This window comes from Zootermopsis nevadensis, unplaced genomic scaffold (assembly GCF_977971745.1).
Source record: "Zootermopsis nevadensis isolate Lab colony 2312 unplaced genomic scaffold, Znev_1.0 Znev_ptg000028l, whole genome shotgun sequence".
Taxonomy (NCBI): domain Eukaryota; kingdom Metazoa; phylum Arthropoda; class Insecta; order Blattodea; family Termopsidae; genus Zootermopsis; species Zootermopsis nevadensis.
Genome location: NW_028259160.1, coordinates 1,193,530 through 1,215,777, shown reverse-complemented (window position 1 = coordinate 1,215,777; position 22,248 = coordinate 1,193,530). Strand labels below are relative to the sequence as shown.

General features: G+C 40.4%; 2 non-coding genes across 2 annotated transcripts; both read left to right on the top strand.

Moving 5' to 3' along the window:
* Positions 1-3,818: 3,818 nt before the first annotated feature.
* TRNAA-AGC (transfer RNA alanine (anticodon AGC)) lies at positions 3,819-3,891 on the top strand. The gene has a single exon. It is a non-coding gene; the product is annotated as a tRNA-Ala (tRNA).
* Positions 3,892-7,297: 3,406 nt separating this feature from the next.
* TRNAG-GCC (transfer RNA glycine (anticodon GCC)) lies at positions 7,298-7,368 on the top strand. Its single transcript has one exon. It is a non-coding gene; the product is annotated as a tRNA-Gly (tRNA).
* The last annotated feature ends 14,880 nt before the right edge of the window (positions 7,369-22,248 follow it).

The following is a 22,248-nucleotide window of genomic DNA, read 5'->3' as shown; positions in this document are numbered from 1 at the left end:
TTGACATGGATGTTGAGGAAAGAATGTGTGGGCTGGATACATCTTGCTCAGAGCAGTGTTCAGTGTTCGGATCGTGTGAGGACGGAAATTAAATTTCGAGATACATAAAAAGTTCGTAGAATTTTTGACTAGCTGAGCGAGTATCTGCTTCATGCAGTTGGTTTCGTGTGGATGTGGTACGGATAATCCGTGTTCTCTAAAAATTTCGGTGGTCATGTGGGGGATGGGGGGCAGGAAAATTGGACAGTATACGACTCCTCCAGTCCGGGATATGACTGGGTATGTCCTGAATAAAAGTCCGATGCAATGCCGCTGAGATAACCGATTAGGAAAAACAGTAGGCCTACACTTTCCTGTTGCAAGATGTCCCTGGTAGACTGAACTGTGATTGGTCGGCAGGGTACCTAGATTTGTCTCGTGTGTTTCAGTTGAGAGGCGAAGCATTGTTCTCTTTTCGGTCCGCCCGGCCACCGATATTAAGATAACGTAAATCAAGCAGCCTTTTAAAGTCTAATTTTCTGAGTCGTGAGTTGGCGGCGGTTGGTAACGTGTAAGAAACTGTCCGCGCGTGGAGAGGATAAGAAAACAGTTGCAGAAATGTGTATCTTCCCCAGCTTACACGATGAAGCAACCCCTTTGTACGGTTCCGAATGAACGTACTTCCTTTTCTTTAATATCATCATGCCAGACAAGAGAGGTCTTATAGGATTTGAGACTTTCGCGGCGAGTACAATCAATAAAATCTTCTCGGGCAATCATCCGCGTTAAATGGTTACCGTAACCATTTAACGCGGCTGATTGCCCGAGAAGATTTTATTAAGAGAAGTCTTGGTCTTGGAACTTTCCGTCTTCAGTATTGCCAACATGTTGATTTGTGACGAGAAAACAAACTGATGCCATTTAAAGTTGATTTTTGAAATTTTATAAAGTTTCTTTGGTTGTATAAATTGACAATATGAGGCCGGAACTTCGCAGTTTCCAAGAACATAACCCCCGCGAAAGGCGAGGGTGTGATTTCACTGCCAAATAATGACCACGTTAACAACGCGCGTTACCTGATATCAGGTAACTATTTTTCATCATGCTGAGTGACAGTATTACGGTATCCTTCGAAAGACTTCCTCGGATTGAGAACCCCTGAATTAATTCGAACGTAAATGAAGGTCTCGGGCGGGATTCGAGCCCGCGATCATAGTTTTCGAGAATGATGCCAACTTACACGTGGTTCTCAGACAGATCGACCGCTCTGATTGACTAGTCAGTTAGTTGAGGCAATTCATCTTAATTTCTCCTTGTTAATGGATGGAGACATCTTATGGAAATGAGACGCGCTGGATGCCAACTTCATATTCATTAAGTGGACCAGTAGGCCAGTAATTAGGTCAGAGACTCTTCAAAATGGTCCCTGCAGCACTGTTTCTGTGAGTAGGTCGGGTTGTAGTGACAATGTAGAGACGGAAACCGTATGAAGCTCGTATCTGCGGTGTGTTCCGACATGGGAGTGGCTGATGACATATATATACCGTACATCAGATATTTCTTCTGGTGTACAGATATATTATACTTGATCTCAAAAATAATATATATATTAACTTTTGTTTCAATTGAACCTTGAAATTGTGTATCTCACTTTAAGGGAAGGAAAAATACGAGGGTGTTTGAGAACATCAGGAAATGATAATATTAAAAAGCTTCTTGCAGAAATATGGTGTGGGGGTGTACACGGTTTCTTCTGACTTTTGATAGGGACCACTGGTGGGCTTTTGTGAATCCACTATTAGAAATTCGAAGTCAAAAAACGAAGATTTCTACGATCAGCTGAGAGATTGTTAGATTTTCAAAAAGGACTTTGCTCTGTGAACTTCTTTGTGCTTTGCAGTTCATAGAGAACTTAGATTAGTAACATAAATTCCAAGAGTTGCTTTAATCTCTGGTGCCAGAACTCGAAAATTTAACACCGCTAATACACAGTCTTAAGCCGGTTTCATCCTCAGAAGTATATATTCTCATGGACATTTTACCAAAAGGTTTTTCCACTAAAATTTGATAGTACTGACGACAGACGACACTCAATTAAAATATTAAAATTAATATTCTTAATAACAAGAGTATTCTGATCAGTCCAGACAGGTAACTATCAAACTCGATGGAGTCCTTGTAGTCAAGCCAGTAGTTGCTCAACTTGTCATGAAATTTCCTACACTTTATGGAACTTAAGATTCATTACCGTGTCCACAATAACCCACCATATGTCCATATCCAGTCCAAAACCTCCAATCCGATTTATTTAAGATTGATTTTAATATTATTCGCCTCGGTATTCTCTTCAGGTTTCCTGATAAAAACTTTATACTTATTTCTTATCTCTCCCGTTCATGTAAGCTGTTGAAATATACGGTATCCTGTTTCGTATTCGCCCATAATTCCCTCTCGGTAATTTATAAGAACTCTAGATCACTCACTTCCTCATTACAGTACTGGGACTCCGATATGAAAGCAGTAAGTTAAGAGGGAAAACATTTCAGGCACACGCAGTTCTTATACGGCCAATTGCGTGTTACGATATTACCGGTCATTGCATTTTTAACTGGACTCCATGAATATGCACGCACAAGGTCGCTTGTTCTTGACATTTCATTTCTTACGCAACGAGGAACTTGACGATTTATGCAGGTCACCTAGTATTTTTAGAACAGTGAAATGTTCTCGGTTACTTTGGGCTGACAATTAAGTTTTTATTGTGTATATTACACTTGCATGTTGATATTTCAATGAAGGAATTACTGAATCATGTACCTAGACTCCTAGAAATGATTTAACTATGTAATAGCACAAAATATATTTTTAATAACTTTATCCTGTATACCTGGGTGAAGCGAATTTCTAACTAGGGCAAAATTAATAAATACAAATCACTTGTAATCTTTTAATTTTAATGGGGGATCATTTTGCAAAAATCCATTTGCAATATCTAGAATAAGATGAGAGGATAACATTAAGATGGATCTCATGGAGATAGGTAGACCTATTGATGATGGGAGCTCAAGGTCTTGTCCAGTAGCTGACTCTGGTATCTGCAGCGTTGAACCTTCAGGCAGTGTTTCTTACTTCGATGCATTTTTTTTTTCCCTTATTCTTTAGATCCGGTCTGGAATTCTGGTTCGAATATGACCTATCCTTTATTCCGTGATGAGACAATGAACACGCAGGTTCGTGGATAGGAGCTGGTCGGACGCCCACGGGTATCCAAGTTTTGCTCCTGAGATACATTTGATGATGAGTGACACGAGTCTCAAAGGGACCCGTAGTTAAAACCTGATTGGGGTCATATCTCAGATGGTACAGCGCCTGCTTGGTTTACGACAGGCACTGCTAACAATTCCTGTCACATCCAAAAACAGTTTTCTTTAATTTCCTTGTAACTACTACAGTTTCTATGCGTCAGATATGAACATATCCAGTTCGAATCTCAGGTCTTTTTCTTCCAGGATTGTATGAGTTTCCGCCCCTAATTACAGTTTCCAGTTGTAGAATCATCACCGTCTCATTTTTCTTTAGCTGTCATGTATTAGCCCCCTCTGGTCTGTTCCGATTCGAAACTAACTTCTGCGTGAATCTTTTGTGCGTATAGTAGAAGCGTCAGATGGGGTTGGTTCTGCACAGCATGTGTTTCTTTCCGTTCAGAGAGAGAGACACATGACATTCCATGTCTTACGCTAGAACAGAACCCTCCATTATATGCCAAGGCCTTGAAAATTGCAGGTATTGGCGTTTACTTCCGAATTTGAAGTACTGTTTGTAGGCATGTTCTAGCAACCGGGGGCGTAGCTCAGATGGTAGAGCGCTCGCTTAGCATGCGAGAGGTACCGGGATCGATACCCGGCGCCTCCAAAATTTTTATTTTACATTTCACTTCATTTTGAGTTCACGACTTTCTCTTCATCAATTTCATATCAACATGAGCCTGAGATTCCTTCATTTACTAATTGATTCAGATCTCGAGTTTTAATTGTAACCATTTTTCAGACAGAACATTTCGCTTGTAGGAGCTGGGTGTATTGATCAGATTCCGGAGGCTCGTCTAACGTTCAATGCAGGGTAAAGCTGACCATACCTCCAATCCACCATCCGTCTTTATGGCGTGCTGCTAAATTAAGTACAGAGACAACTTTATACAATTTGTTTTCTCGTAGATGTGCGATTTCTGAACAAACGAACGCTTTTAAAAGTTGGCTTGGTTAGGTGTCTTCTTTGTCTCTTTGCGGTTTGCCTAGAAACATGTTTGTGGGTCTTGTGGGAACATAAACGCTAGCCGCCGATAACGTGCTGGAATTATGCACACCCCCAACAAAATTATCATAAGACCCCCGGCAGGATTTATGAGATATCGGATTTTTCGTTTTAATATCGCCATCAATCTGAATTTTTACAACCAGAAGGTGCCATTATGAGTCTCCCCTTCTGAACTCAGCGGACCACATGGGAAGAAGAGACGCATTTGCGAGGAATTATGACTACTTCTCGAAACGATAGAACAGAAGATTAAGGAGGTGAGGAGATTTATAATGATTCATCTGAAGTCCGCATTTGCTTCAATGCTGAAACGAACTAACGTCACACATATTTCAGAGGGCTGGTATGCGAACCGTGGGAGGTGTCTTTTTTGCCTAACATTCATTCCAGCAGCTAATTTTAAACAACTTATGCAAACACGTAGATGATTAAAACGTCGGTTACATTGTTTCAGATGAAATGGTTCATTGTAAATCTAAAATAATAAAGTTTATCACTGACCAACAGAAACAATGGGCAAAGTATTTCTAAGCCAAGAACAATTTTTAAAATAAAATCTTCTCGAGCTATCAGCTGTCAGTTGGTTAAATATCACCGACGTTTCAGGGACAATCTATGTCCTCATCATAGCCTATGATAGCTATGAAAGGTCTGTAATTTTTTACCCAACTGACACATCTGAAAATTTTATATCGGTCGCCGTGAAATATTTAGATACATTGGCTACACGTTTTGAAGAAAAATAATATAGGTGATGGCAAACTGGTTATGCTAATGTTTTATCTCTCAGCCGGGGGGGGGGGGGGGGGGGGGGTTGTGGACAGGTATGTATAAAAGTAAGTAAACTTTGGCGTGTTTTCTTGTCAAGGTATCAGTTGATCTTAATTTTGGACTATTTACGCGAAAACTTTAGTTTTCATGCCAATGTAGATTTTCTTGTATTTATTTTTTCATTTAGTAATTTGTTATATACTTATTCATTCATTTGTGTGGTTATGGATTATTCGATTACTGCATTGTCTGTATCGTGTAACTAACAGTTTATAAAGCTGAGTATTATTAATAATAAACTAACATCGTCGAGTTTTGATTTTGTAGTAGTTTTCTTGTGGCCCGCGAGCCGTGCTGTTTGTTCATCTCCCTTTTTTTAGTAACGAGTTTTAACACCGCGGATGTAGACCTATACGGGAGCCAGGAAATGTGTGTTCCGGAGATGAGTGGTTTACGTTTATATAGCTACCCTCTATTCCATTCGACGTTATGTACCACAGATTCCACCCTCCCACCCTCACCGCTACTGTAATGGCTGCCAGTCAGCACTGCACGTGGGACTCACTGACAGTGGCGGTCCGCGTATACGCGTCAAGTATGTTGGTATTATCTGTGGCAAATATTAGTTGGCCTAATTCTGTCGGCGTGGTGTGTTTTAGAGTTCTCAGCGATTAACCTAAGTGTGGAGCAAATTCCAGGACCAAAATTCAGGTTGGGTTAATTAATTCCATGGAGCAGAAACCTGTTTGAGAAGATTATAGTCACTCATGTAGTCAATAATTTTATAGAACCCGAAGGTTAATCACCCTGCTTACAAGGGCCGGCCAACGGTCCATATCCTGAGCTAGTTTAAACCAATTTACACCCTCCCATCCTATCACTAATATCCATTTTAATATTATCCTCCCACCAAAACTCAGGGTTTCCGAGTGGCCGTCCCTTCAGGCGTTTAGACCAAAAATTTGCGTCAGTTTCTAGGATCTAGGGTTTGAAACTTGTTTTAAAGACTGACTGTATCTGCGGCTCTTCGCAGTCCTTCCAGACAAACATCAGAAGAGTTCTTGAAAAGTTGGCCACGACCTCTTTCTTCCAAATCCTTTCTAATTCGTCATTCACAATATCATCTTAACATCCGACGGTATCGAAAAGGCGCCAGTCATCGTGATAATCCATTTCTTGCAGTACCAGTCCCAAGTTACAAAATGTAGGGCCGCCACTGAATGGCTCGTTATGGGTAAAAATAAACACAGCCACGTGGTACAGTCGGCACTGGTACAATAATTAGTGGTAGGAGCGGACATCCGGACCGCCAGACAGTTTTAGATTTCACATGAGTCTCGACGGTTTGTCGTTTTTAAAAACGTGTTCTAGCCGCTGAAGCCCTTTTGTTTTAACCCTAGGACCTCAGGTTTTTTGCGACCTTACCAAAAACGACTTAAAATAACAGCATTATTGTGTTAGTAGTAGGTGCATGAAGTATATTAACTCCATAGAGAAAAATAGTTCTGTAGAAATTGATAATCTTTCATCAGTTCAAGAAGTATCTCACCTTTTATGGAACCAGAATTTGTGTTAATGTATTCACAAGAGCTCGCCACCGGTCAGGTGAATCAAGTTCACATACACTCTGTTCATATGATCCTTTTTAATATTATGATTCTTGGCTCTGAATTATAATGCAAAAGGGTTCTGAACGTGAGTTAAGAGTGCCGAGTTTGTCTCATTTTCCGTAGTGTAATGATTGGTTATCCACATAGCGCGCAATTCTTTTTTAGTACGGAGTTTCTTTATAAATCGTTCCATTCCTTTGTCTGTCGGTACACACAAAATATCATGAGAAGAGATAAACAGATTTTGATTAAATATGATATTGGGGAATTTTACAAAAAAAGAATTTAAGTCGGTCAGCTTTAACAGTTGCTTTACTTAAGCACAAATACTTGATTAAAGTTATCTCAGCAGGGCTGCAGACATCTGCCTTAGTTACCATGATTTCCTTTGGAGGGGGAATCCTCAGGGATGACGTCGTCTCCTAGCCAGACATCCGGCCCAGGAAAATAGTATTGTCCTCAGACAAGTTTGACGTCACGCGCGATTCGCAAGGTTTAGTATCCGTCGAACGTGCCAGAATTTGTTCTTATGCATAGGCCTGAAGTGTACAACTCTTCCGTTCGCCAGTTACAATGAAATACCAGTTAAATATTATGCATAATTTGGAAGCTACTCATATGTCGCATCGGTGGTTCAGTGGTAGAATGCTCGCCTGCCACGCGGGCGGCCCGGGTTCGATTCCCGGCCGATGCAATTTTTTTTATGTTACTTATGGTAATTTACATTTTTGGTAAGTAAGCAGAGGAAGAAAGTTACATAATGAGGAGGTTCGAAAAGAAGGACATTGCTCCATGACGTTACTTATTATATTTAAATTTCATTCCTCAGTAAGAGCCTGCTTATTGTGTTTCGAGTGCTTCAGTATTCCAAACATGTCCCGTTATCGTGTTCCGTATGCATGTCCATAAATACAGAGTCAGCAAATTGCACTCCCGTTATGTGAAAGATGTTTACATAATTCTTTTCATTATGAAATTGAAGTCCTCGTTTGGTAAAATGACTACGTTGTGATGTAGGTTAGTGGTGTACAAAGTATCAGAGGATAGTTCATATGCGTACGAATATACGTAAGCGGTGGTATAGCATCGTTGTAATATGACTGTTTCACGTCTTTCTGCGGAGGACATTTAAGCTCTTTAAACTCTTCGCGGTGTTGTAGGCACGGGTGTAATTCTAAAAATAAAAGTGCAAAGGTGGTCTGGCACGCAGATCCAGGTTGAGAGCAGTGGGCACGTTTAACTTAAGATGTGAACGGTAAACAGATTACGAAATGCACATAATTAATCAGACTGACCCTTAGGTGTCAAATGGAGGGGAAAAGACTTTAAAACTACTTAATATTTTTACTTTTCTTTTGGGGCGTAAACCGTGTGCAGTGTTGAGGGGGGGAACTGGATTCAACTGGTTCGAGGTCTGTTCAGTAATGGTTTTATTTGAACGCGGTAATAATCATTCGGGTTTCATAAAAGGGGAATTTTTTTGACTAGCTGAGCGACTGTCAGCTGTTCTAGAAGCCGTGGTAGACCCACATGGAGTATTATCGCCCTCTGCTGGGACTGGAAACAAGCAAATAGACGCTTTAGCACAGATCGGTTAACGACCTGGATACTGGGGTTCCGATATTAATGATCGTGTCGATCGACCTCGATACAGCAGAGGCTGACGCGGTAGATGTGGGTGCTCGGTGGGAGACGAGACATCCCACAGGCATTGCAGCACGGATGTTGAGCTATACGCAGCTTTGAAATAAATACCCAAGTTTCCATAACAATTATGCTTATGATTGATCAAAGTTTGGGAAACGAGCGTATATATCATGGTTAATCCTTGACGTGTATGTGTGCACATGAAAATGAGATGCATTATACCAATTGAATAAAAATTTCCTTGGATATTATCCATCGTCTAGTAAAATATAAAATATAAAACGTAAAACGACGTTTCGGAGATGGGACTCTATCTCCGTCTTCAGGTTCCTACACAGTTGGGCCCACTAGATAGAGCTAATCCCTAAGTTTTATATTTACTAGACGATGGATGATATCCAAGAAAATTTTTATTCAATTGACTCTTCACCATCGTCAAGAAGTTTTAGATTTGATATGCATTATACCAGTTCCCTTTCAAAATTTATTTAAACTACTTCCGACAACTTATCACACCGATTATCAAGTTTAATCGTATCCCGTAAAGAATCTTTACAATTCCAGCGCATTTGGCGTTCAGTCTACATACTTTCTTCGGCATTTTTAAGAGACATATTAAATGACATACCCCACTCTATGGATTGCGCTGTACATAAACTGATTGAAAAACACCCAGCTTCTCAAGATTTTTTTTTCATTGTAGTCTCTTGTTGAATTTAAAAGGTGACTTTAGAAGTTTTGATCCACATGACATCTTGCTGGGCCCCACATCACAAAAATCGACTTTATGTGCGAAGAATCGATATGTGATAGCTATACATATAATACACAATCTCGTCAAAGGAGTCCTACCGAATGTCTATAGATCGAGCCAACGAAAAGTTGGGACCCGCAGTGCTCAGGTATAATACACAATAATTAATGTTAACAAGGATCCTTGGTTCTATGCTGTGTAAACACAAATGTAACGTAAATAATATTCCAGTTTTAACCATTTTTACCACAAACACGTTTTGAAGTATTTTAATGGTTCAGTTTATTTGTTTTAACTGATTTCTAAGGTTCAGTTTTTAAATTTTAATAGTTGCACCATACAGGATTGTGTGTAGACGGATCTTGTGTTATTAATTGTGCTTTTAATTGAATTTCTATTTTATAATTATAATTTGCTACCTTGAAACCATGCACCTGAGGAAACTGCCACCAATCTGATTCTACGGAGAAGAATCATTTTTGAGAAGCTGATAGTTATTTAACTAGTTAATAAATTACGCACTTGTTTTGGGATCTAAGGTTCTTGGTCGTGTTCACAACAACCCGCCACTGGTCGCGAACCACGTGCATCAAGTCCACGCCGTAATATCCTGTTCATTGACGCTCCATTTTAATATTATCCTCTCATCTACGCCTAGGTCTTCCAAGTAGTGTCTTCGTGTCCCTTTTTTCTATTAAACGTTTTAATGCAATTCTTATATATGTCATGCATGCTACATCTCGGAAATCAAGTGCTTCTTAATTTGATTGTTTTAATATTTTAAGAATTCAGATTAAGCCCCTTCTGGTATTTCCTCTCTCTTAGGTACGAATTTTCTCCTCGGCACTTCCTTTCCGTACGCCTTTCATCAATATGGTCTTTAAAAATTTTGATGTATCCTCGAATGCTTATGATACGCCCGTATAAACGGTCCAGTGGTCGTTGCTGTACACGAAATAACCCCACCCTAATCTAAAGTAAAAGGGTGTTGCAATGTCCAGAAAGATTTACAATTCGAACGAACACACTGTACGCCCAACGTAGCTTGTGGTAGTGTCCACTTCGGTTATCAACCTTTTCTGACTCATAGTCCAGTAAAGACAGCGGCTTTTCCGACGACTGGTCGCGTTTCTTGACAGTCTCCCACTGTACTCCAGGGGTCCTCAACCTTTTCGACACCTGGGGCCACATTCACCCCCTTGCCATCGAATCGCAAACCTCAAGGTAATGGAGACAGTTTGTTTTATGACCGCCATTGCAGTCTATCAGAAATGCCAACCAACTCAGGCGTACCACTGCGAACAGGTTTACGTATTGCTCAGTATACGTCTTTAACAGTATTGGTCATTAGTGAAATTTTTTAAACTGCTTTTGGTAGAGTAATTCGTCATTTCTGGTTCAATTCATCTTGTAACGTTACGCATGTCTCCCTTCAAATGTTCATCACGAGGACGCGTCACAATTTTTGATTTCACGTTCTTAATTAAGGCCGAAGCTGAAAGTTTCTAGCAGCAATAAATAGTTATTGCCGAATACTGATGAGTTAACCAACCGCGAACGTTAATAAAACGTGTTTTCTGATGTCAGGGAACTATTTTTCGTAATGAAGGTTGAAGGCTAAGAATATGTTTTATTTCTGTGTGCTATCTGAAAATGTTAAAAGTAAATATTAAAATATGCAAAACTATTAATTTGCCGCGTGTTTTGTATGGGTGTGAAACTTTGTCTCTCACACACTAAAGGAAGAACGCGTAGAAGGTGTTTGAATACTGGGTGCTTATGAGAATATCTGGACCAAAGAGGGACGTGGTGACAGTGGAGTGGAGCCAGTTACATAACGATGTGCCATTATTCGTAGTCTTCACCGAATATTATTAGAATGATTAAATGAAGGAGAATTATATGGTCATTTAGCACGCAAAATAGATATGAGACATGCGTACAAAATTTTGTTTCGAAAGCCTGAAGGGAACAGACCACTCGGAAGACCTAGACATTGGTGAGAGGATAATATTAAAATGTATCTAGGAGATTTGGGGTCGGAGTGTGTGGATTGGATTCATCTGGCTGAAAGAAAGACCGTTAGCGGGATTTTGTGAACACGATAGTGAACTCACGGATTGTATAAAAGGAGGATAATTGTGGAATCTTTGTTATGAAATTATCAATGTTACCTTATTTTTAAATGGAATTCTTTTTATTTTTAAGCTAGAATTACAGCCAGATTTGAAACGAGGTCAACACATTCATTTTTTATAAACCGTATTGTATTTACTTAATTGGACACTGTACACATTTTATTTGAAAAACAATGTGTTAAAATGATGAAATTAATTTTGGTCGTAGAGTTAGGTGGGACTCTGTATATCTGTAGGTCCTGCAAGCGACCTCTTACTTCACTTGTAACTTATTAATTGAGTACACACTTTGGTCACACCTGATGATGTGACTGTCGGTTTAATTAGGTGATCAAAGTTAATTAGTGGATAAGGTGGATGTGGCTGGGTCATTTGCTTCGTGGACTAGCAGACGGTAGGAGACGTTCTTAGCGAAAGGGTCGTTCTGTAAGCGGGTTGGTTTGGTCCTAGCGCGACGTTGGGTTAGTAATTACTGGATACATTTTGCTGATGTAATGAGGGATCATTGTGGGTGTGTGAAATGATGAACTGGAATTCTGTAGTGAGTTGTTTATTGTAACTTGGATTACGGTGAGTTAGATAACTGTAGAATACATTTTAATACATACTTAATCACTTTAAATTACCGTTATATGCACCTGACGCAAACAACAAAATTGATCAGTTAATTACACTTTCACCATGTGGAATTACTAAATGTGCTTTTGCACCTCTATCACATTTCATGATAATTCATTTTTGTTCACGTTAAAATTTATACTAATTGTAATTCCGAATTTTCAAAGGCCGTCCAAGAATTCCGCTTCAAAATGCACTGAGGTAGCTGAACACATTTAAAATGTTCAGTCTTATTGGGTGATTAGAGAAATGTCACAGTTTTTTCTCCAGTCACTCAGATGATGGCTGTCTTCTGGGTAGTAGCGCCGTGTAGTCTGGTAAAAGTTTACCAATGATGACTAATCACCATGATGATGGTGGCAGCAAGGACCTCTGAAACTCTGGCTATTTCTACCAGACTTGGCGACGCGACAACCCAGAAGACAGCCATCTTTGTACTCGACGCCGTGAGAACCTCAAATCCTACCCTCTAAGGATATTTAAACATTAAAATTTGATTGGCTACCGTCCTTTGTCAAGATAGATCTTGCTCTTACCAATGTTTGCAGAGTTTTTGCTCAAAACCCAAGCCACTTGTCATTTTGACCTGTGCCCACGTTTTTCATATCTGTCATTTCAAGCTGAGAGGTCCCTGCAAGTTGCTGCCACAAAAAGTAAAGTGCCATATTTTCTGAAGCCTGGACATTCTCTGTTGTACCATAAAGCATCTGTTTCAGGAGTACGGCAAATACGTGTTTCAGAACACTTGTGCACTAAATTAATATGGTACCTGTAAGGATTCGGCCTCACGGCTTCTTATCCTTTTACAACCCTGCATGTATCACAGGCCTGGGGTACCACAGACAAAAAAGTATTATACTATAGACCCTTTTTACAATTTACATGAGAAGAAGAGCCCGCATGGTAAGATTAGATATGTACACCCATCTCGCGATATACGAACATAATCCATTCGATGAAAAGTGTTCCGAGGGTGAAAATTCGTAAATCTAAGATGAAATTCCCATTAATTTCAATGCGAAAAAAAATTGACTGGTTCCCTACTTCAGAAACATTACTCAATGTATTTCTCATGCATGTTTGAATACTACACAACCATAAAATAATAGAAAACATTATTTTTGTGATAGTTATTACCAGTTTAACCCTGTAAAGCAGTATTGAAGTGTTAAAACAAACTAAGAGAGCACTTGAAAGACCTAGCCTTAAATGGAAGGATAGTAGGGAATTTTAAACGAATCTTTGAGAAATAGGGTGTGGGGGTTTTGATTGGATTCAGCTGCTTTAGGTTTGGGACCGGCTGATGTGAATATAATGAACTTTTAGGTTCCGTAAAAGACGGCACCTTCTCCTGGAGGGCGCTTATTCATGGAGTTAGGTACAGTAAAACCCCTCAAGTTGGACACCCCTCTATATTGGACACTTTTAATTGGAACCGGCGAATATCCTATAATTTTACATGTCCACAATATCCTATATCTTGGACACCCCCTTATCCTGGAACTTGGTCACCCCTTTTGTTGTAAGTTGGACAGGTTCATGCAGTTAGCTTCAATGCTTTTATGGGAAACTTTTACAGTTAGTATTTTGTTGCTTTGAATTTCTGACAATGAATGCCTTCTACCTGAGGATTAGCTTATGGTTGAGGGTGTGAGAAATTGAACACATTATTGGAATGCAGTCAAAGTGTATAGTGTCTTGTGACGGACATTTTTACAAGAATTAAGTGACATCATATGTTGAGCTAATGCCGTAAGTACAATTAAAAAAATACATTCTGAACATTTAAAATTTCATTGAGGCTGGGGTGTAATCTGCAACCATGAGAGTGGATTTCAAAAGATTATTATTATTGTCATTAATTCTACAGTAGTTAGATTATGTAATTAAATAGATTACATTGTCGGTAAACGTAAAGTATTGGTGCCCGTCCCTTTGAGATTATCCATGCAAGTTTAATTTAGTGAAAACAAAATTTGTAAAAATTTAAATTATCCTTTTCATTTTTCTTATCATAATTTCCTTTTTGGGAAGGGCTCCATAATACTTTACAATTACCACATTGTCATCACACCACAATTTGAAAGGAAAATTTTCCCCTTTCCCTCTATCCTGGACACCTCTGTAAGTTGGACACATTATCGTCGAACCGCAAGTGTCCAAGTTAGTGAGGTTATATTGTAGTTGTGCAAGACATACATAAAACTTGGGTCTGCGGATCGGCAGCTTTTGCGGGCCACCGGTTGATAATCGCGGTTCTAGATAGCAAGTTAAGTCACATGAATTATGTATTAAATAATGTTATGTGAATGGATTTTTTCAAAGTCATGATGGCCGATTCCGGTAACCGCGCCGTTCAGTAGCACGTTCGAATACCGCTTGAAGCATGTCCTAATTTTTCTATTTTATCCTTGAAAGTATACTTTTTAATTATTAATTTCAACGTTGTTTAATGATTCTCTATTTTAACTGGCTGGGTTATGTGACACCGAAAGAGATGGGAGGAATATTATGTAAATGACGAGTTAACTAAGAATTTTGAAGATGATCGTGTCCTATTTGCAAGTTCTCTTCCGGCATTTGCTTCGAAAGACAACGGAAGCACGTAAACGCGTTCTCTATCACAGATCGGAAACGAATATATTCCGAACACAAGAGCATACTTTGTTCGGGATGTGTATGGAGCAGACAAACGAACACTGGCCTATTTATTGGTCGAGAGCTGGGGAAGTACCTTTCAACACGGTTCACGCCATGTTCGTCTGCTGCTGTGAGCGCCATTCCATGGAGCTTATAAAAGTAAATATGAACTCAAGCGCCGGCGTGTGACTGTAAAGTACGCATGTCACGTGCCTGTATTTCCTCGTCTTTGTTCACTTCCGCTCCATACACATCTTGAATCGAGTATAGTGTACGGTAGTCCCTTATAAGGCAATTGAAAGGGGTTAAGAAGGGTTGTGAGGGGTAGTAGATAAGGACGCATATACTGTCCTAACTTTAAACATTATTTCCAGGCGGCCGTACTTTGTGGCTAGCTGTTTCAGTTCCTTTGTAGGTAATGTCTTTAGCTTGCGTAGTATACTTAGTCTGAGACTTGCGCGCTGTCTGAAGCTGGATAACCACTGGCCTTAGTCGGGATGTAGGACCTACCTCAGCCACTTACGAAAGTGTCTTGTGTCTTCGGAGCGTGTAACATTCTAACCGCAGTTAATTATGGTGAACCGAACTCGATCTGGATGCAGCTCAGTGGCTGTGGCTTCTTGAGGCTTGACTCTAACGGGCTACGTTGAATCAAGTTCAATGTTCCCTGTTCAGCGATTAGGTCATAGGCTACCATACTGTGGTCCGACAATCGTTTGTGCCCAGAATATTTCAAGGGGTTCGCTGACCATGAAATTGCTAATTGCAGGTTGTTTTATAAGAAATTGTTTAATTGACGAATGATATTATAGCGATGTTCCTCAATGTCTTTGTCATAGAATTTATCAGTTTTTGTGACAGTTTCCTTTAACTGGCGTATAATTTTATTTGGGAAACGTCTTTTGAAACGTTGGTCACGTGACTGGGTAAGTCGATGCAACAGTGACGCCCTGGATTTGTATCTGGGTAGTACTTGGTTCCAGTCTCGGCAGGGCTCTGCTCCTGTTATGACGGAAGTCACGTAGCCGATGCCGGTCCAGGACTTGAAACAAGTCCTTACGACCTTATTTGATATCCGTGACGGTTTTTCATTCCTGGCCATGTTTCCACCTCATTTGACGCTGTATAGGCTGTACGACTCAGGAAGTTTAAAAAGCCGCGTACTAAGGGTAGTTGAGACATCTGAGGCGAAATAATTTTTTCCAGGACCGAGCCAGCCCCTTACCAAGCAGGTACCGGGGGGCTCTTTTCCCGAAGGAAATGCGTCAGCCGGTCACTCATCCACAGTTCTGAGGTTAAGAATAAGTAGAGCCATATTTCCACGTCTTCCTGACGTGGTGCTTAATTAAGCACAATAATAAATTCACTTTCTAGGCGTTCTTTACGTTTTAGTGTGAGCGTAGAATGCTTTCCTTGATCTTTATGTTCGCGTATTATTTTTATTATTTTTAGTAGACAAGTCGTGTATGTCTTTGATTGCCTATGTTGATATAGGGTTTGCGATAGGCTGGTTAACCACCTGAGGATGCCTGAATAACTCGTAGTTTGGGGATTTTTTAACAATAGCTGGCCGCAGGAAGTATTTACTTAACGAAGCAGCATTTCTAGAACGTTAAGTGTGATCGTACATTGCCACAATGCCACGGACAGATATTATAGGCAATCTAATGAAGTAACTAAGTCCCAACAGATTATCCTGTGTGAGGTTACAAGCGGCTTTTATTATTCCGTTGGAGCATTTCAGCCGTAATCAGCTGGTCACAATGGATTTCCTGCTTCATACAACCGAGTTCACAAGAGCCCTGTGTCACGTGAATGCATTTCAAGTCCTTATATCATGTTTAAGATCAGCTTTTTTCATCGTCGTTTCATCTACTGTGCGTAGGTGTTGAAATTAACGTCGTTCCTTCGAGTTTTTCAGACTAAAGTCTTGTCTGCAAGTTTTGTTTTCATCATGCGTGATACATTTCATTAAATTAAGGACAGTTACAACCTTCCTTTACTCCTTTGGTTGGAAACTAATGAAAATATCAAAGATAGGCCGATCTCAGTAACAATATGAACACTCAGATTTATAAATTGAATTTTGACTGTGAACCAAAGTAGTAAATGCTCCTCTCCATGTATTTAAGTTTGTCCGAAATCGGTCTAAATAATGGGCTCTTTATATGCAGACCAAGAGTTGGTGATATAGACAGAAGAAATCTGGATGCTCATATTAATTTTGCACAGACATTTTGAATTGTAATATGGCTGTTATAAGACTTTCACACAATATATTTTTCAGTAATTATTGATTTTATTTTAACAGCTATGTTTTATTTAAATAGTATTCCGATGACTGGAAGTAGACGATAATAGGCTAATAGACTGAGGTCGTCTTTGGCTTACAAATGTTATGTTGGTACCGGTACTAAATTCCCTCATGTATCATTCTACTCGTACTTAGTGACTGATGGAGATCCATTAAACAAATTACGAATCCGCGTTTAACTACCACAAAAGTTTGAAGTGCTAGTTGGGAACATGGGAGTTTTAACTTTATGATGATACTTTGCTCAGTGTTGAGTTAACTTCCTTCGGCAGGCGGGCATACGTTGAATGATGAATGTGGATTTTTAAGGTAGCTCTCGTTCATTTGGAGCGACTGAAGAAAAAGGTAAAACTCCCATAATGGAGAGTTGAAAATTCAGCCAAGATTCGAACCTGGTAGACCTCGAATACAAGTAAGGAGTTGACACCGGTACTTAAGCTGTAAATTAAAACTGTGCCTAAAATCGCTACGTCTGTCCGAGGAATTTTATTAAAACGTGTCAACACTTCCCAATTTTGGTCAGAATCGGACAGAAATAACGGACACTTCCCTTGAAGACCTGCATGAGTTGTTGCAGTTCGAAGCGACTAGGTGGTGAATCCCCAGCCGGGGAATCCCCGACCATCCACAAAGCTCAGATATCAAATTCTGGCGATAGCGCCATATTTTTTACCAAATATATTTGATTTTCAACATGCCTATAATTTAAAACATTGCCTTTATTTAACACAAATATAAGAAGTCCTGATGATGGCATGTGAGCACCGAAACATTTTGCCTGTTAAGTGCTCATAAATGATTATTCATATGCATTTATTGTCAAGGTCTTGGCAAAGGAACAGCTTAATATATTTTATACAAACAACGAAGCTACTCAGTAGTTGTGTGTGATTTTCGCTAGCCGTCTGGAACTTTTTCTCAGCTGTCTGTTCTGAGACTCAGTCTATGTTTTTACTTTATCTGTAGTTTTCTTACGTAGGTGACGGCACGTTGGCAAACGTTCCCTCAACTTAATCTGTTTTAAATCTTTTCATAAACGGATGTGTTCCCACTTGACTTGATCCATGTTTGGAAGAGATCTGCATTACCGATACTCATGTTGATAGCAGTGTGGGCTATAAACATGGCGACTGGCTATAAAGACATGCTGTCTGTATCCTGGCATTAGACCGCCTGCCGCCCACAGACGGGAGACGCAATTACCGAAGCTGTAACAGTCCTTATACGGGTCACTGCCTGGCAAATTTCACTGTGACTCTAATGGCACTTACACATGGCTTTTATGCCTTTGTTTAATGTGGGGATCTTTTTTAAGGCCTAAGTGGCACCTGTTGGATCCTAAGTAGGATTTGAGGTTTTCACGGCCGTGAGTCTGAAGGTGACTGTCCTCTGGGTTGTTGCGCCGTGTAGTCTGGTAGATGTTCACCGACGTTGTAAATTAAAGCGTAATCTTTCAAGAAATTAGTAAAGGGCATTTGCCTCTGAGCCTCCTTCCATTTGTTTCCGGCAAGGTCACGCCAGCGCCTGATTGGCAGTTCGTCTGCGGCATCTGAGTATATAAAAGTGTAGAACGTGCGTGATGGGGGAGTGTGATGTATTCTGCTACTTGCTGAGTTTGATGTTGATAAAATGGAGCGTTCCGACACGACACGTCGTATAAAACGGAGTGTTGGTTAACCGAAGGTCGGATAATCGAGACTGTACTGTACGGGGGGGGGGGGGGGGGGGGGGAAATCCTGTTGTTTTGTATGGGTGTGAAACTTCGTCTCTAAAGTTAAGTTAAGGATATTTGAGAAGAAGATTCAGGAGGATGTTTAACACGGTAATGAACCCTCGGTTTCCATAAAAAACGGGGAATTTCTTGACTAACAGCGTAACCTTTCCACGAGGGCTGTGCTCATGGAGCTGGTTCAATTTGAGTTTCGTATAAATTAGTGAGTGGGCGGACACGTTTTAATAATGAAGTAAGACTCGAAGAGAAGATTTGCATATGAAGACAGTGGCAGTGATCAAGATAGAACGACAGGTAGGAGATATTTCAGGTTCCCACGGCGGCGAGTGTGAAGATGGCCAGGCTTCTGGGATGCTGCACCGCATAGTCTGATATAAGTTTACCGACGTTTCAGAGGTGCTTACTGCCTCATCATAAGATCGATCCAACAAGACAGACAACAGGCTGGGAGATTTGACACACGAAGGACCTACGAAGGAAGGGTAGACATGGGAATAAATCAAGAAGGAGCAGCTGTGGGAAGACAGAGATAAATTAAAGAATTTGTTGTCAGACGGCGCTCCGAAAGTGGAAACGTCGTAGAAGGAACAAGAATAATAATTTAAGAGACACAAACCAACATCAGTTACTGTAGACCCCGAATGTGAAATTAAGTTGAGCATTACATCCCGATTACGCGTGCAGAGAAGGCTGAAATATGTAATAGCAGCTTGACTGTATGGTTCGGCACGCATTCAGTTTGTTAACGCTGAAAGTGGACACTTCTTTGTTGAAATTAGGCCCAGTGTGTTTAGACCGTAAATTAACACTTTCATTCTGTAACATCAGTAGAGTCTGCGGTTCTCAACCTGTGTGCCTCGAACTTTTGCCAATTGCTGTGCGAGGTGTTGAAGATAACAATTATTATTATTATTATTATTATTATTATTTAGTGTTCTGTCTGACGACAGGTCCATATGAACAGGATCCTTCCATCCTTTTCTCGGACTGGGACCTGTTCATATACGTTCTTGGCAGATGATCCAGAAGTGGTTTGCCATTGCCTTCTTCTGTGTGTGAATGGAGTAATTGTTGGGATGCCACGGAGAAACCGGGGAAGCCCCCGGAGGAAAACTCCGTGTTACCTAGACCACGGCCTTGCCCAACACAAGTTATAAATTCGGGCACCGCCGGGAATCGAACCCGAGATCCCCAGGATTACAAGGCCAGCGTTCTAACCGCTAGATCACCTCATCTTATTATTATTTAGTGTTCTGTCTGACGACAGGTCCATTGTTCTGCCCAAAAGGAGCTCGTTTTAACTCTGAAGATAACAATGGTTATATAAAATTAAACATTGAATGTAAAGAAATTAAACAGTTTTTAATGTCACGTTATTGTCGGTAATTAAGGCTTTCTTCAGCTGAGGCAGTTATGTTCTAGAAAACAAAACAGCTTTGTATTTTATCGCAAGTCGAAAGTCCACAAAATTCCTTTGCGATGTTGCGTAAGAATGAAGAAAATGTTAATATTAAAAACACCGGAAACATGAAGCGAAACGCACCTATTGGCAATAGAGGATGTAAGTGGAAAATTGCACAGATAATTATTTCTGCGCTAGCCGATAGACTGGTGCATTGTCAGTTAATTTAGGTAAATGGGCAAAAACTTGTATGTGACCCGCGCACTGTAAAATGTTGCTGCATAATACATTTTTTTAAATGATTGGAAATTTTATTTTGATTAATAACGCAAGTGAATTGTTCCAATAATATTTATAAAATATTTATAAATATCGTTAAGTGTTAAAAACCTAAAATATATGTAATTTTACGTACACACACGAGTAAAGAAGTGAGAGTTCGATTAAATCTTTGCAAAGTTGACCCAGAGCCGGTCTGGACGTTCAGTCCGTTGTCAGTCACTGTACTGTCTGAGCTGCATGCAAGTTGTGGGAGGCACCATTATATACGAGGCGCGTCCTCAAAGTAAGTTTCCCACTCGTCCCACAGCTAGCAAACCTTATATTGCGCGAAGCGACTGTGCGTACGTGATAGAGCAATGACGTAGCATGGCGCATGCACTAACGGCACTTCCCGCGTTCTCACAGTAGCATCGTTGCAGCTGTTGAAGATGGAGGTTCTTATTCCAGCTCCCGCCGACTGTGAAGTGCGGTCAGTGATAACGCTAGGCCGCACACGGCTCGACGGACAGCAAGTCTCCTGCAGGAGTTCAGCTGGGAGGTGTTTAATCATTCACCCTACAGCCCGGACCTCGCTCCCAGTGATTTCCATCTTTTCCTACACCTCAAGAAATTCCTGTCCGGTCAGCGTCAGAGTTTTGAGAATGACAGAGAGGCGGAGATGGTTGTCACACAGTGGTTCCAATCCCAGGCGGCAGACTTCTACGACACAGGTATTCAAAAGTTGGTCCCACGGTATGACAAATGTCTCAATTCCGGTGGCGAATATGTTGAAAAATAGCTGGACACTTGTTGTATCTGTTGCAATAAATATTTCCATGAAATTGTGTTTTGTTTCTGTAAACGGCCCCAGGGAAACTTACTTTGTGGACGCGCCTCGTATAAAGCTTGGAAACCACTGTATTTGCTTAATATTTTTTAAATTTATGTTTATTTAAGAACTGTTTTACGATAATTTTATATTTTTTTATACAGCAAAGGACATTTCTTGAAAGTAGGTGTACTCTTGTTATAAATTTATTTCTCTATTGTAATTCTAGTGTGACGCGGGCAAGAAGAGTTGAGTAAACCGGTTGAACTCTTTTGCATACAATAAGAAGCCACTCAGCGGAGCCAAAATGCGTATGGCTTCCGTTCTTAGTCAAACTGGATCAAGTGTTTGGAATTAGGGCTTCTGTTACTAATTGGAAGTAGCTGAACGTGGCACTGCGGCGGTAGAATGAAGTACCAGCCTATTACATCGAAACACACTTCCGGTTCAGGCGTTTAAATTAGGGGCTCCATCCGCCAACACATTTCACTTTATTATCGTCACAAAAATAACAAACGTATTAGCCTTCTGTGCTCCACGATAAATAATCTTTGCGTTTTATAAAAGGCGGTGGATTTGTTGACTTGGTGGGCGTACGATCTATCACCTTCTTATGAAGGACTCTTTTGCATCGAGCTCGTTAGAATATGGAAATAACAAAACTGATTGAGCAGTCGTGTCAGCTCGTGTGGGCACGGTGTCTTGAGGGTGGGGGGGGGGCGCGGGTGCACTGACAGTAACAAAGTAGTGGCGCCACAACTGGTACGAACTGACACGCCCTGAGTTACAAACGCCAGGCGACGTTAGCGCCGACGTTCAGATACACGGAAGGATTGTGGTTAGAGCCCCATTAGGGCCAGTTCTGGGGAGGTAGGTAATTCGTAACAAGCTCTGACCAGCTGTTGCAAGTGAAAAAATGGTGGGATCGGGTCGATGGACATTTATTTATCATATCTGGTAAGAATTCACTTACAGATCTTTGTAAATATGTTGAGTGTGGAATAATTCGTTCTTTTTGTTCGTGAAATTTATCTTTGACAAGAATCTTACGTTAAAAGTGAGAATAAAAAGTTTTATTTTACCGAAAACGGGAGCAAAATAGGGTGTGTTTCGTCCTATTCTTTTTATTTCCATTTGAAATAAAACTCAAAAACCTTAAAATGTGTTACTGTCCTGTTTGTCTTTGACTTTTCTGTGCGTGAAAGTGTGTGGACATGTTTAAATCTTCACTCCGTCAGA